Genomic DNA, 15,300 nt, shown 5'->3' on the forward strand with positions numbered 1-15,300 from the left:
TCCTCGTTTGAAGATGCAATGAGTATATCATCAACGTAAACTATTAAAATAACCTTTTCTTCTTCTGTGTGCCTTGTATATGCACATGGATCAACTTTATTACGAGATAAATTCATTTCCTTCAGAATTTCGTCTAGCTTCTCATTCCATTTTCTTCCCGATTGCTTTAAGCCGTACAACGTGTCGTTGCTAGAGGTAAAAACATAAAAATTTTCCACGACATTTGCTGTAGGGTTATTACACGTGTATATTAAGAACACAAGTCCCCGTGATTTACTGAAAATCGTGAGGATAGAGTTTTAATATCTGTAAATGTTCAATATTTTTACAGAGTTAATTAGTTTTGGCGGCCACCGTGGTGTGATGGTAGCGTGCTCCGTCTACCACACCGGATGCCCTGGGTTCAAACCCCGGGCAAAGCAACATCAAAAATTTTAGAAATAAGGTTTTTCAATTAGAAGAAAATTTTTCTAAGCGGGGTCGCCCCTCGGCAGTGTTTGGCAAGCGCTCCGGGTGTATTTCTGCCATGAAAAGCTCTCAGTGAAAACTCATCTGCCTTGCAGATGCCGTTCGAAGTCGGCATAAAATCATGTAGGTCCCGTCCGGCCAATTTGTAGGGAAAATCAAGAGGAGCACGACGCAAATTGGAAGAGAAGCTCGGCCTTAGATCTCTTCGGAGGTTATCGCGCCTTACATTTATGTATTTTTTTATAATTAGTTTTATCCAATAGTATAACATATTAATTCATTTTTTCTCACCTTTCTCGTGTTTTCCCTGAAACCAAATGAATCGTATGATTACTAAGCGGGAAAAAGCCCTCCAGAAAAAATCTTGACATATGGATAAATTCACGAATCGTTCAGTTTCAGGGTTGCACAAAGGGGAGCAAAAATCATTATTTCATTGTACATTAAGTTCTTATAAAACAATCTTATCGTTCCAGTATCCGCGACTCTCGTTGTCGTCACAAATGAGAACCACATCTCCGACCTTGATCGGTTTAATTCTAGGAAACCATTTTGTTCGACGGGTCAACGTCGGAAGGTATTCCAAAACCCACCGCTTCCAAAATGTTTGTTTTAACTGCTGCGCTATATGCCACTGTTTTTTCAGGCCGCCCCCCCTCCGCAACTGTGAGTGTCTGAATGAAATTTGGACAATTTCAGACGGATACGCAATAATATGGAAAGATTACGGTTACTTAGCACACTTTACAAACATGATGAATGACTGTAATGAATGACGAGACTAAAGAACTTTCTAAAAAATTTAGATCACAAATGAGAAAAATTTTAGATGCCGACATAACACACATCGAAACATTGCTACGTACTGTTGAACTACACCACCGACATGCACGAAGTTTAAATTTTCTGGGTTCCGCATTGAAGGTTGTAGCTGGTACCCCAGACTTTGACTATTTTCAGAAACTACAGATGAGACAGGACGTACTCGTTGACTCCAATAATAAACAGTATAGGATAAATACAAATATTCAGCAAAAAATTTTGGAAATCACTAACAAATTAAACAAAATCACTTCTTCTCAAGATAAATCGTTACTAGCTACAGAAAATTTATTTGGAATGATTTTGGCCAGAAACAGAATAATAAGTGTTGAATTGCAAAATGTCATAACTGCTTTAACATTATTAATTTAGTTAGTCCAGTAATATTAGATAACACTGATATAACAAAAATAACGAATGTGCAGTCAACAAATGTAACTACAATAGACATATTAGGGATGTCAAAAATTACAGTTTTTCAAAATATCAATAGTTTATACTTCGTAATAAATTATCCAATACCAAACATTATATATAAGAAACTTACCATATTCGCCGTGCCACATCAAAACCGAGTTCTTAATTTTGAAAATATCAATACGGTAGTAGATTGCGGAAAGAAGGTCCATGCTGTGCAGTGTGAAAAATCTACTTTGCTACATTTTGAAAAATGCTGAACATAACCACCTGTGGACAACAGTTAGTCTCGGGTCTAAAGGCTAATTGTCCGACCATACCAAATCATAATAGAGGCATAAACGAGATCGATAACGGCGTCATTATTATCAACAATGACACCGTTGAAATAGTAGGTGAAAGTGGTAATGGAAAAGTTGTTACAGGTACTTATTTAGTAACCTTCGAAACACAAATTACAATAAATGGTACCACATTTCAAAATGAGTAAACTATCCTTAAACGTTCTCCAGAAACACCATTGACACAGGAGATAAATGTCATCGAGAAACCTTTAGCCTGAATTACCTTCGTAACATGAATGTGGAAAATATAAACCATATAAAGACACTACAAGAAGAAGTTGATTTTAAATCCATAATTCTCATTGTTGTGCTGGCCACCCTCACAGTACTTGTAATCATAAAATTGATGTTTCAGCTGCGATGAATTGATATCATAATTCCAAGGCCAAGGCATTTCATGATGGGCCATTGCGAAATTGGAATAGGATAAACAAATTCTAAGCTGGCAAGTGCGGCTGAAAATTAATGATTCATACAGCGGCATCGACAGCTACAACAACAGCAGCAAAAATATTAATGTGGTACGTTAGCTTTAAAATATTTATAGAACTAACAATTAGATTTAGAAGTTAGTTATTATATATATAATTATAATATAACATATATAATTTTGTTTTGGTCGATAACGCGTATATTAAAGTACTTCCATGTTGACTGAAAATGCAATATAGAAGGAATATATATTCATAGATTGTAATGTGTTAAAATCACCATCGCTGTAGAATTAAATAGACATCACATGGAGGTTTCGGTAAACTTGATCATTTTTATTTTAGGACCGCGAAGTTTCGAAGTGACTCAGTCTTTTGCTGAGCGTACTGCAACCCAACAACCAGCCGCAAACTCTGGCACAGAACTGGCCGAATTGTTGCAGAACCTTTGTTCCGCAGTTTGCCGGATAGAGGCTCAGCAAGGCGAAATTCTGAAAAGAATTACCGGTATTGAAAGATATCTTGCTGAGAAGGTCCGTATAAGTTATGAGCAAAGTTTACGCTTTAGTTAATAAAAATTGGCTTTAATTTCAGATACCCGAACGCGCAGGCCCAAAGCGTATTGTTGAGAGAGTGTAAGGTGCTCTCTGCAAAAACACAACGCAGTGTGGGGAGGCTAGCAGGCGAGGAAACTCTGCACAAGGTGGAAGAGATCCTTATAAATAAGGCGTACGCCGTTGCTATGGTGAGGACTTAATTTTTTTCACTAAGTATACGTTTATAATTTGCTATCATTTTCCCTATATAAAAGGTTCTACAACACCATTTTGCGGATGACTTGGTGTGGCAGTACAACTACTTGGGATATTTTTTAACTTTGGTACACTAATGTCTATATACTAACATTTTTATTAATTTATCTTAGCTGCATTTGCAAGCATGCATACCGATAAGTTATTGTCAATAAAACATTTTGTTAGTTTATGTCATAATAATGATGAAAGGAATGAGTAGGGTTTTAGTAATTTGCGTTTAAAATATAGTCTAATATATAACAGGAAACATTTGAATGAAAACTTCTAAACTTGCATAAAGTTTACAGCTGTTTCATCACACTTTTGACAACTCTTTACAAAATTTTAGACAAAAGCATAAATTTTGTTAACTGATTTCATAAATGTGATGTACTATTTGTAAATTTTTTGTAAGTTTTGAAATGTTTGCTTATATGTTACACTATACTTTAAATGCAACTTACTAAAAACAAATAATAGCACTAATTACACGTAAATCATTTTCAATTTTGTACCTACTAAATTAACCATTACTAACAACATGAATAAATATCCCTACTAAGCCTTTTAGTTCTAATAATATTTTATTTAATATGTATATATGGTGAAGTCAGTGATTGCAGATATCGTAATGGGGGAATAATTGGAAAATACAACTGCAAAATTGACTAGAACACCATCTACCAAATATGTGGACGACCTATTTGCTATTATAAATGAAAATGACGTAAAAAGTACACTCGACGCATTAAATTCGTTTGACAAAAATATAAAATTCACAACAAAACTCGAGGACGACGGAAAATTACCTTATCTCGACACAATTATTATTCGACGAAGAAACCAATTACCGGAGGAATCACCAATTTTTATTCAAAACATCCAAAAACGATGATAATGAATACAGTAATGGGCTGCATACGACGTATGTTACAAATATCAGACGACACTTACCACACGGAAATAAAAGAAGAAATAAAATTAATATTAAAAAGTAATGACTTTCCTGACAATGTTATCAAAACCTTAATCAAAAGAATTTTATCACAGACGAGTCAACGTGAATCCGAAAAAACAGAAATATTCAAATCGCTAGCATATGTACCAAAATTATCAAAGCGTCTAGCAAGATCACACATTGAAAAATATTTTTAACAAAACGAAATCCGAAATTCCTAAAACAGAAAAAAGTAATATTGTCTATAAAATCCCTTGTAATGGAAACAAAACAGAATCATGCAATAACATATATGTGGGAACAACGAAAGCAAAATTAAAATCTCGACTAGCGCAACATAAATCCAACTTTAAATATTGCCATGAAACTATTAACCAAAAAACAGCATTAACGACACACTGCGCAACGAAGAACCATTTTCCAGACTTTGAGAAAACGACGGTACTTCAACAAGAAACCAATAATAACAAAAGATTTACACTGGAAATGTTGCATATAATTAACGCACCGACCAGCATAAGAATGAACTACAAAACGGACATCGATAATTGCGCGAGCTCATACAGACATTTGATAACAAACAGACGGACAATACAAAACTCCGCGTTGAGCAGTGAAGACGCGTAAAATAATGTATGTAAACAATGCTTTTATGAATGTTTGTTTTGATGTTAAATGTTATTTTATTTATGTTTCTTTATATTGCTATAGTCAATCCTGTAGCCAGTAGGTAACCGAAATATATTGAAAAACTCAACAATTTTTAAACTTTATTTACAAAATTGGACCTGAAGCCGGCAAGAAAATTATTTATTTAAAAAAGTTATAGTTTCTTTGTAAAATTATTTATGTGTATCTTTTTTTTAATTTTAATGAGCATGGTTGAAGAGCTCCTGATGATGAATTCAGACTGAATTCGAAATATCGAGTGATAATAAATTAAAACAAAAACATATTTATTTGTTTTATTTAAAACCGCCCTTGAGCTCATTAAAAATTTAAAATAGTTTATGTTGACGGCCAAAAATATTCTTCATTATATTTATGTGTATATTCTACTGTGGAACTAATATTTTCTAAATTGTTTAATTTTTTTTGTGTTTCAATCGAAATTTTTTCTAAGCGAAGTTTTGAAGATTTAGGAAAAAACGCTCAATATATTTTAAGTTTTATAATTGCTTATAAGTTTTAAACCTGTACTTACGCATTTACTGTTTAGAATAAGCAAATTAACACTTAGCTATTTTGATTGAACTCAAACTCTAAAAAAGGGAAGACGAAGTCTTACAAAATTATGTTGAATTTCTTACAAACTTTGCATTGTATTTTTATTTTTTTCTTAGCAATTCACTGGCAAAAATCAAATAGCTATTATTTCACCCGAGCTTTAAAAAAGGGAAGATCAAGCTTTTAAAAATTTATTGACTTTTGGCTGACTCTAGGTCGTTAGGAATAAAAACACATATTTTTTAAGTTTTTTCCCAATATATTTCGGTTGCACATCGGTAACCGTTCTCAAGGGTAACTGCAATAATATTATAAACAAATTTAACTTACAAATTGTATACAAAATTTTTAAACACAACCAATTATAAACATTTACATACACTAATTTACACGTCTAGCTGCTTTGACGTGGAGCTTAATACTGTCGGTTTGTTTGTCAAATTGTGTTGAATCAATGACTAATTTTGGTTTTTAATTTTATTTCAGCAATGCAAATATTCACCTCAGCACTGGTAACCCGAGCTCTAAAAAATGCAATATTCAGACTTAGACAATTTGCTGAATTTTTTTTTCTTCTTAGCAATCAAGTGGTTATATAAAATAATTCGACCTGCTTTCTTCACAGGATGCAACCATAGCTTCAGTAAGCAGAACTTTATAAAATTTAAAGCCTGTCTCTGGAAGTTGTATTGAATCAATAACTAATTTTGACTTTTATTTTTTCTATTTTTCCAGTAGCAAACATATCGTTCGGAGCATCATAGGGGCGCCCGAGCAGGGACCAGGAGTGAAAACAGTGTGGAAAAAAAATTTTGAAAACAAGTGGAAACAAAGTAGACCAAAGCCCGAGCAGGGACTAGGAGGGAAAAGTGTGGAAAATAATTTAGAAAATAAGCGAAAACAAGTAGACCAAAGCTAAAACTAGTGACAAAAGGTAAGAGAAACTAAGTGGAAGCAAAAAAGTTATTGATAGAAATTAAGAGGAAACAAAGGGGAAGCAAAAAATTATTAACAGAAATTAAGCTGTAAAAAACGCAGGAAAAAAGCATAAGCGAAGCTCTTTAAATATCAACTCTAAGCAGTGCTGAAAGCTGCATACAAACTCTGAGGGGAACAAGACGCCAAGAGTGAAAGCATCATTTCTTTGAGTCTTTTGCAGAATGGAGGAACTTAGAACCACCGTTACTAACTTGACCGGTGCTGTCAATGCGCTTCTAGAAAAAAACTAATACTTTGGAGTGGCGTGTGGCACGCATTGATTCAAATAACTACATGGTCATGTCAGCGGCTAGGGAACGGCTGAACCTGCAGAAGAAGTAATTGCTCGGGCTCCTGCCAACGAAGCAGACGACAAGGATATTAGCAGTCTCTCTGATTGCGTTAAGGAACTACAAGTATTTGACGGTAACCCCGTCCAGTATATATCATGGGTTCACTCAGTGGAAGTGATCCTTTCAGACTTTGCGGTAATGAAGGGAAAGCCCTTTACCGAGCGATTCTCCAACATATTGGGCAGAAGGTACGGGGCGCAGCTGATTCTGCACTTATTTCCCTCAACATATTCGACAGTAATTGGGGAAAAATTAAGGAATATCTCTACCTGCACTACGTAGATAAGAGGGATGTTGGTACACTCGAACACCAACTGCACCAACTACAACAAAAGGGAATGAGAATTGATGAATTCTACGCCAAGGCGAATCATCAATTATCCCTTGTTATTAATAGAATAAAAGCTGAATCCTACACGGAAGACGCTGTTCAAATTCTGACAGAAACCTACTGTAATCGTGTCCTGACCGTTTTTATATGTGGGCTTAACGGCGAAATGTCGCATATGCTTCTCATATAACGTGTCAATTAAGGTTAAAATAAAATTAATGTCCCTATTACCGTTTACAACCCAACTCTGGTTGGGTTGAAATTTCGCAATTTGGTGTTACAGATTACAACTCAACCTGTCAAACAAAAATGTCGGTTGAGTTATCTAGTCTAACAACTTTTTGTGGCATTACCGTTTACAACCTTGTGTTGGTGTAGTTGTCAAAGACGTCAAAATCTGGCAACTGATTACTAGCAGTTGTCTTAGAAAATTTTGCAGTCGTTTGGGAAGAAAATTATTAAAAAAAATGAAAATCAACAATTTTGTACATATTTATAGAAAGAACAAGATTTCAACGAAGGATCAAATAGAAAGACTGATTGAACTTATGGAGCGACATCCAGAAGTTGGACGAGGCAAGCCGCAGTTCGGATGCAGCCAAAATAGAGTAAAGGAGTTATGGGAGGAATTCGCCTTCGAGCTAAATAGTTTGGGACCACCGAGAAGAACTGCACCAGAGTGGACGCGTGTATGTAGTAGTCGTGAAAATAGATGAACACATCAAAAGCGCATTGACATTTTACATATATATATATATATATATATATATATATATATGTAAAATGTCAATGCGCTTTTGATGTGTTCATCTATTTTCACGACTACTACATATATATATATATATATATATATATATATATATATATTTCTCTTTTAGGTTTGGGTACATTATAAAGTGAATTTAAAGAGAAAACTTTCCAACAACCGCAGCAATCTTGTTGCAACCGGCGGAGGTCCGTCGCAAGGAAAATACCTAAGCCCGCTAGAGGAAAGTGTTGCGCAACTGATCCAAATGAGAAGCCAAGCTGCACTTAGTGGCCACCGGCTAGCGATGACGGATGTTAACACCATGTCTGCAGCCGGGTCCAAGACTAGGAAGCCACTTGTTCAAATGCAGGCGAGTTTCCCACTCCGTCGGGATCACAGAGATCACGAAATCGTCGGAGTGACAATGTTGAGACTAAGCGTCTGGAGCTGCTAACCAAGCAGGCAGAAACGCAAAAAAAAACTTAAAAAAGATTGATCGGCTGGAGAGGACAGCACACAATTTGCGTAAAGTAAACGAAAAATTGCTGGAGATTAAGCAAAAAAAATATTTGCTTTACAAGAAGCAAGCGAGCTATGTGCGTTGAAGGCAGAAATTACAAAGCTAAAAATTAAAAAATTGAGCCGCTCAACAAATATGTAAATATTTTAGTTATTTTTTTTTGTCACGATGAAAACCTGTTTTTTCTTTTAGCAGAAATATTTTTATTTTTAAGTTCTTAATGAAAAATATTTTAGTTTCTAGTTCTAGTTTACATGACATGAAGTGATATTTTACTTTACATTTATAATAAGTTTTAGGATCTTTTAAATAACGCAAACCTGAATGAAAAAGGTCAAATTTGGTTTTAAGAGCCATGAAGTGATATATTTGTTATGAGTATTTATTTTTGCCAAAACTTTTGAAAATAAAAGACTGAATGAATTACTAATTGATTAAATGGATACATAATATTATTTCGAATCATTCTCGCGGCATCCTCGGTTTCTCTTTCCACACTAAGATGTTCATTTCTTATGTCCGCATCAAAATTAGGTGGTATATCTTCTGCAGGCTCCACTCGAAAGTGTTGGCAAATATTATGCAAAGCGCAACAGCAATTCACAATTTGTTTGGCCTTTTCTGGTGAATAATGTAAGCCACGTTCGGATAAAAGACAACGAAATCTGCTCTATACTACTCCAATTGTTCTCTCTATAATATTGCGGGCCTTTGAGTGTACGGTATTGTAGCGAGATTACGGAGAACCAGATTCGGCCATGCGATAAGGAGTCATTAAATAAGTTTTCAGAGAGTAACCAGCATCGCCTTAAACAATGGATTTTGAAATATTTATTTGTATACTAGCAGACCCGGCAGACGTTGTTCTGCCCTAAATTTGGTCTATCTGCATACATCTTAATAAGCGTTTTCCGTCTAACTCTGCCTACCCCCTCTTAAATTTTTCTTAATCCTTTTATTGACTCCTCCCTCCGTCTTTTTCGATTCATCTATCTCTATTTCACCACAATCTCTCCCTTTCTCAGTCTCCTTCTCCTTCCCTCTTTCCTCTTCTCTCAGGTTCTTCTCATTCTTCTTCATCCCTTATTGCCAGCCCCAGAGGGTGGTATGTATTTTGTTCCAGTCTTATTCCGAGTCCCAGTCCCACTCCGACTCTCAGCCCAAGTCCTAGTCATAATCCCAGTCCCAGTCCGTCTCTGGTCTAGTTCCCGGAAAAAAGGATCGTAAATACTAATACAGGCAAATTAATACACCAAATTTCAGGCAAATCGAATAGGACATACATATGTATATAGGTATGTGGGTATTATCAATTCATGTCTTTATTTCGGCTTCGCATGCTTATTTATCAGTTTTGCCAGGTTGATGCGACTAAATCGAATATGACAATGGAAATTACTTTAAAGCTCTCAGTAACAGCTTTCATTTGATATCCTTATTACACGCACATTTCAGGGATATCCGGTTCCACGTTTTGACCTATATCTTAAGACCCTAGTCCCCCAGCGATATAAAAATTACTCTGCACTAAAGTACACATCAACAGCTTTCATTTGATATCCATATTACACACATTGTAGGGGTATCCGGGTCCACGTTGTGGCCTATATCTCAAGACCGTAGTCACCCAGCGATATAAAAATTACTCTGTACTAAAGCACACATCCACGTTTGGCCTATATCTCGAGACCATAGTGTAAAATAAAGTTGAACAAAAATGATTAAGAGCCGAACGCTGATGAGTAGCGTTGGATCGCAATTGTTGCAATTGTTCTTTATTGACGAAATTCATTACTATTTATACAGAAGTTCTTAACCTATGCATATATACATACTTACATTAATATTTACATACTAAAGGTGCATGACTCAATAGTGAGGAATGCTTGTCAGCAAATTATTGACCTACATATTGGCAATACGATTCCCGCTTGAGCAGTTTGGTATGACGCATTAATGCATTAGGTGACTTAGTGAAAGCGAATGAACTTATGGTAGTTACCTGGGTCAATGAACGAGCATTGTAATGTTAAGCGTGTTTGAAATGGGGTGAATTCCACGCGATACTACACCATCGGCCTTTTAAGTGAGCGTATATAATTTTATGCTTAATTATAGACGGTCACTCCAATGTGACTGTGATAAGTGTGCCGTGTTGCTTTATTTCGTTGAATTACCCAGTCAACTTGCTTGGTGTTACCAAATAAAAAATTTTTGAATTTTAGTTGTAATTTATGTCATAATGGTAACTTTATACTATAAGCAGTGAACGTTTTGCTTATGTGCTTTCTTGTTGTTTTTATTCGCTTGCATTTGCTTTACATACAGTGTTCGTTATGCTGATTTTCGCTTTTTCATAATAAGCTGACTTTTGGTATTTTTTTTTTTTTGTTTTCGTATATTTATTATAATGAGTAATTTTGACTACATTTTTTTTCTTTGTACGAAATTTTTGTTTTTGTGATTGAGTGCTGACGATTACGTGTGACAAATCTTTTTTCTGTTGTTCTTTTCTTTGTGCTTTTTTTGAAGTACCATATATATATATATATATATATATGTATATTTGTATGGCTATGTGCTTGTGATTATGAGAAATGTTTTGTATTAAGTGGTTTTTTACTTGTTTACTTATTACACAGTCGGCTTTAAATGTGTGCACCCACTTAAAATCCGCTTGTCCTCTAGAAATTGTTTTCTTATATTTATATGCAAATATGAAGCTGAGAAAAAAAATTTGTTTTCAATTGCTTCGATACAAATTATTATTAAATAACTGAGTAAATTGGAATATATATTTTTAGATTATTTCCAAGAAATATCTTAGATGTGTTTAAGCCTATTCTTATGGACTACTTATTCTTTATCTTTATTGCTTCTATTACTAGATTCTTCTCTATATGGTATTAAAGTAAAATTGTTATTTTTGTCAATTTTCTTTACCTTATACCGTCCTTTATATCTACTGTCTAGCTTATGGCTAGCTTCTTCTCTAACTAATACTAGATCACTTAATTTTATTTCCTTACCGGTGCTACTTTTATCGTAATTAGCTTTTTGTTTTTCTTTGACTTCGTTTATTAATTTCCTAGCTCTTTGTTGTGCTATATGAAGTCTATATTTAATTTCCTTGTCATATGCCTCGTGATTGTACACCGGGCTTATTTTATTCTCGTTTAAGAATTCGTACGTCGGGGGATTTTTTGCAAATATAAGCTCGTAAGGGCAGTACCCGTGTACGGTCGATCGTATTGTAGCAGTACGCGAAATACCTGAGGTATTAGTCCCAATCATCTTTATCACTGGATATGTGTGAACGTACATATTCGTTAAACGTCCTATGACTACATTCTACAGTGCCCAAAGTTTGATGATGGTATGGTGTTGAGGTTTTATGCTCAATTTTTAACAGTTTACATAGTTCTTCGAATAAGCAATTTTTGTATTCGGTTCCCATGTCTGTTAGGATTGTTTTCATGAAAGCATAAATCATAATGAAGTGATCAACTACAGCTTTAGCAACTGTTATCGCGTGTTTGCTCGGAACTGGAATTGCTACCAAATAGTTGGTGAGATCGCATATGATGGTAACTGCGTATTCGTTTCCGTTTATTGATCTCGGTAATGGTCCGACCGTATCGATCTGTACTATATCAAAAACCTTCGGAGGTGTCACCGTTATTGTCATTGGTTCTTTTATATGCTTATTTATTTTGTTTTTCTGACAGTGGATGCAGCTCTTTACGTATTTTCTTACGTCATTTTTCATGTTTAGCCAGCTATATTTCTGCTTAATTTTATTTGTCAAGCGATTTATTCCTGGGTGGCCACCCCTAATAGGATCGTCATGATATTTTTGCAGAATTTCTTTAATTTCCCCGGGTTTAGTCACATATGTAACCTCTGGGGTTAGTGCAATTGTAAGTTTTTTGAGAAACTTGTTTCCTATTTCAATAATCTTTTCTACTACAGTATAATTTCTTTTAAACAATTTGTCCCTTAAGGACAACTGTATTCGTACAAGGCCTAAATTACCGGCTTCTCTTTCGAGCCTGGTAAAGAATTGTCCTAAGTCAATCTTATCCTCAACAATTAGGTTTCTTGTATCAAAATCGCTACAAATTTTCTTTCCTTTTTTAAAATATAATTTCGAAGGATTGAAAACGAGCTCGACTAGTCTTTTTACTTCAAATTTATTTAGCGCTTCATATATTTTGGGGTTCTCTGTGTGACTTTCTTTAATTTTAATGTTATTTTTTATATTTTTAGCTGCTAATCTAGTTGAAACTTTCATTATTTTGCATGCTTCCACTGACATTTCTTTTAAATTTGTTATGTTAATGCGAGACAATGCGTCCGCTACATGATTTTCTTTTCCGGCAATGTACTCCACTTCAAAATCGTATTCTTCTAAATCAAGTCTTACTCGTGTTAACTTAGATGAAGGACTCTTCACCGAGAAAAGGTATGTTAAAGGGCGATGGTCGGTTTTAATTAGGAATTTTCTTCCATAGACATATGGTCTGAAGAAGGTTATGGCTCAATGGATTGCTGCTAGTTCTTTTTCTATTGTAGCTTTGTTAGTTTCACCTTTTGTGAAGGATCTAGAGGCGTAGGAAATTTGTAACTGTTTGCCCTCGTATTCTTGGCTAAGGACTGCTCCGCAAGCATACCCGCTAGCGTCTGTTGTTATGCAGAATTCTTTATTGATGTCGGGGTTTTGCAAAAGTTTTGGGCTAATTAATGTTTCCTTTAAGTAGACAAAAGCTTTTTGACATTCTTGTGTCCAGTCGAAGAGGACATTCTTTTTACAAAGCCGTGTTAGTTTTCTTGAGTATTCCGCGAAATTCGGGACAAACCTTCTGTAATAATTGCAGAACGCTACGAATGTTTTGACTTCATCTGCTGTTTTGGTGTTCGGTAGTTTTGAACTTTTTCAAACTTGCTTGGGTCGGGTAATATTCCCCTGCTTGTGCATTTATGTCCTAAATAAGTTACCTCTTGGATGAAGAATAGACATTTATCTGGATGTAATTTTAAGTTGTATTTCCTACACGTGGAGAAAACATCTCTTAAATTTTTCAGCATGTGTTTTTCTGAACACCCTAGTACGACTAACTCATCCATATGTAGAAATGCTTGAGATGGTTTGAGGCCTGCGAATGCACATGTCATCATTCTTTGGAACAAGTTTGGTGCTACTTTTAATCCATATGGTAGTCTTTTGAATCTATATGTGCCATTTTCCGCTGTGAATGAGGTTATATCTCTCGAATATGGGTGTAATTATATTTGATGAAAGCCTGACATAAGATGTAGGCATGAAAAATATTTTTCTCTTCCAAGTTGGTCTAGAATATCATCGATTCTTGGAAGTGGGAATTTGTCCGCTGCTAGTTTTTTGTTTACTTGTCTGTAGTCAACTACCAGTCTCCATCTTTTTTCTGTATTACCTGGTAGTGATTTTTTGGGTACCAGTAAAATTGGACTGTTATACTCTGATATTGAAGGTTCTATAATGTCGTCTTCGATCAATTTATTAACCTGCTTACTTATTTCCTCTTTTTCTGTCTCGGGCAATCTATAGTTTTTTATGTAGACTGGTGTATCGTCTTTCATGTGTAATTTTTGTTTGTAAAAATTGTTAGTGGAAATTGGTTCTGTTTCTAGTGCAAAAATGTCTATGAATTCTGTGCATAATGAAGTTAATTGTGAGTTGAAAAATTTTGGGAAATTTTTGGTTAATCTTTTTTATTTTTCTGTGTCATTACTCTGTTTATTGTGTGTTTTTTATTTTAATTAAATTATAGTCATCTAAGTTTTCATTGTGTATTTTGTAATTTTGAATAGTTGTGTTTTTATGTGTGGTGTTAATTATTCTGACAAAAGTTTGATCTTTGTTTGTGATTGTGTTTGCTACAAAAATGCCTTCTGCGAGTTCTTGGTGGGGTATGAAGATGGTTTTATTATCAGTGTTTACTGTTACCCGTCTAATGACTTCAGATCTAGCAGGGATTGTAATTGTGTTGGCGGTCAGGTAATTTGTTAGATACATTGTGATGGATTGGGGAAAATCGTATGGTCTTAGGATTAGTTTATCCTCTGTTTTTCCATAGTCTAAAATGCAATTATATTTTTTAATAAAGCCTAATCCTATGATTCCATCGCATGGCATTGGGAAGTCGTCTGCTACAACGGCAAATTTATGATAAATTAGAAGGTCATCACGTTTTAAATCCGCTTTTATTGTGCCTATTGTGTTGGTTATACCTTGACCTATGCCCTTTAACTCTATTATTTGTGTTGTATTTATTTTTGCATGATTATCTATTTGATTCTTTATAATAATTGAGATATCTGCTCCTGTATCTACTAAAAAATTGGAAATTGAATTATTTAATGATGTTCTTGTAGATATATAACTGTTTAAATGTAGGTTTAGTACATATATTTTTCTATTTATTGATCTTGAAGTGGAGTTTCCTGGTTTTCCTGCTGATTTAAACTTCGCACGTTGCGAGTCTGATTGTAAGGTCTGTTATTGTTTTGGGTTTGTGACCCTTATCGGGAATTATTACTATTATTGCTGTTTGTTCGAAGGTTGTTGGCGGCCACCGTGGTGTGATGGTAGCGTGCTCCGCCTATCACACCGTATGCCCTGGGTTCGCAGCCCGAGCAAAGCAACATCAAAATTTTAGAAATAAGGTTTTACAATTAGAAGAAAATTTTTCTAACCGGGGTCGCCTCTAGGCAGTGTTTGGCAAGCGCTCCGGGTGTATTTCTGCCATGAAATTGATAACCTCAGCGTTCTCTATCAGAGGCAAGGTATACATAAGACGTAAGCCAAATGAAGAGCCGCAGCTAGTATGCACAAGAGCAGATGTGAACACTCTTTTGAGCACAAGCAAA

The sequence above is a fragment of the Eurosta solidaginis genome, chromosome 1, assembly GCF_040869045.1.
Source record: "Eurosta solidaginis isolate ZX-2024a chromosome 1, ASM4086904v1, whole genome shotgun sequence".
In the NCBI taxonomy this organism is placed as follows: Eukaryota; Metazoa; Arthropoda; class Insecta; order Diptera; family Tephritidae; genus Eurosta; species Eurosta solidaginis.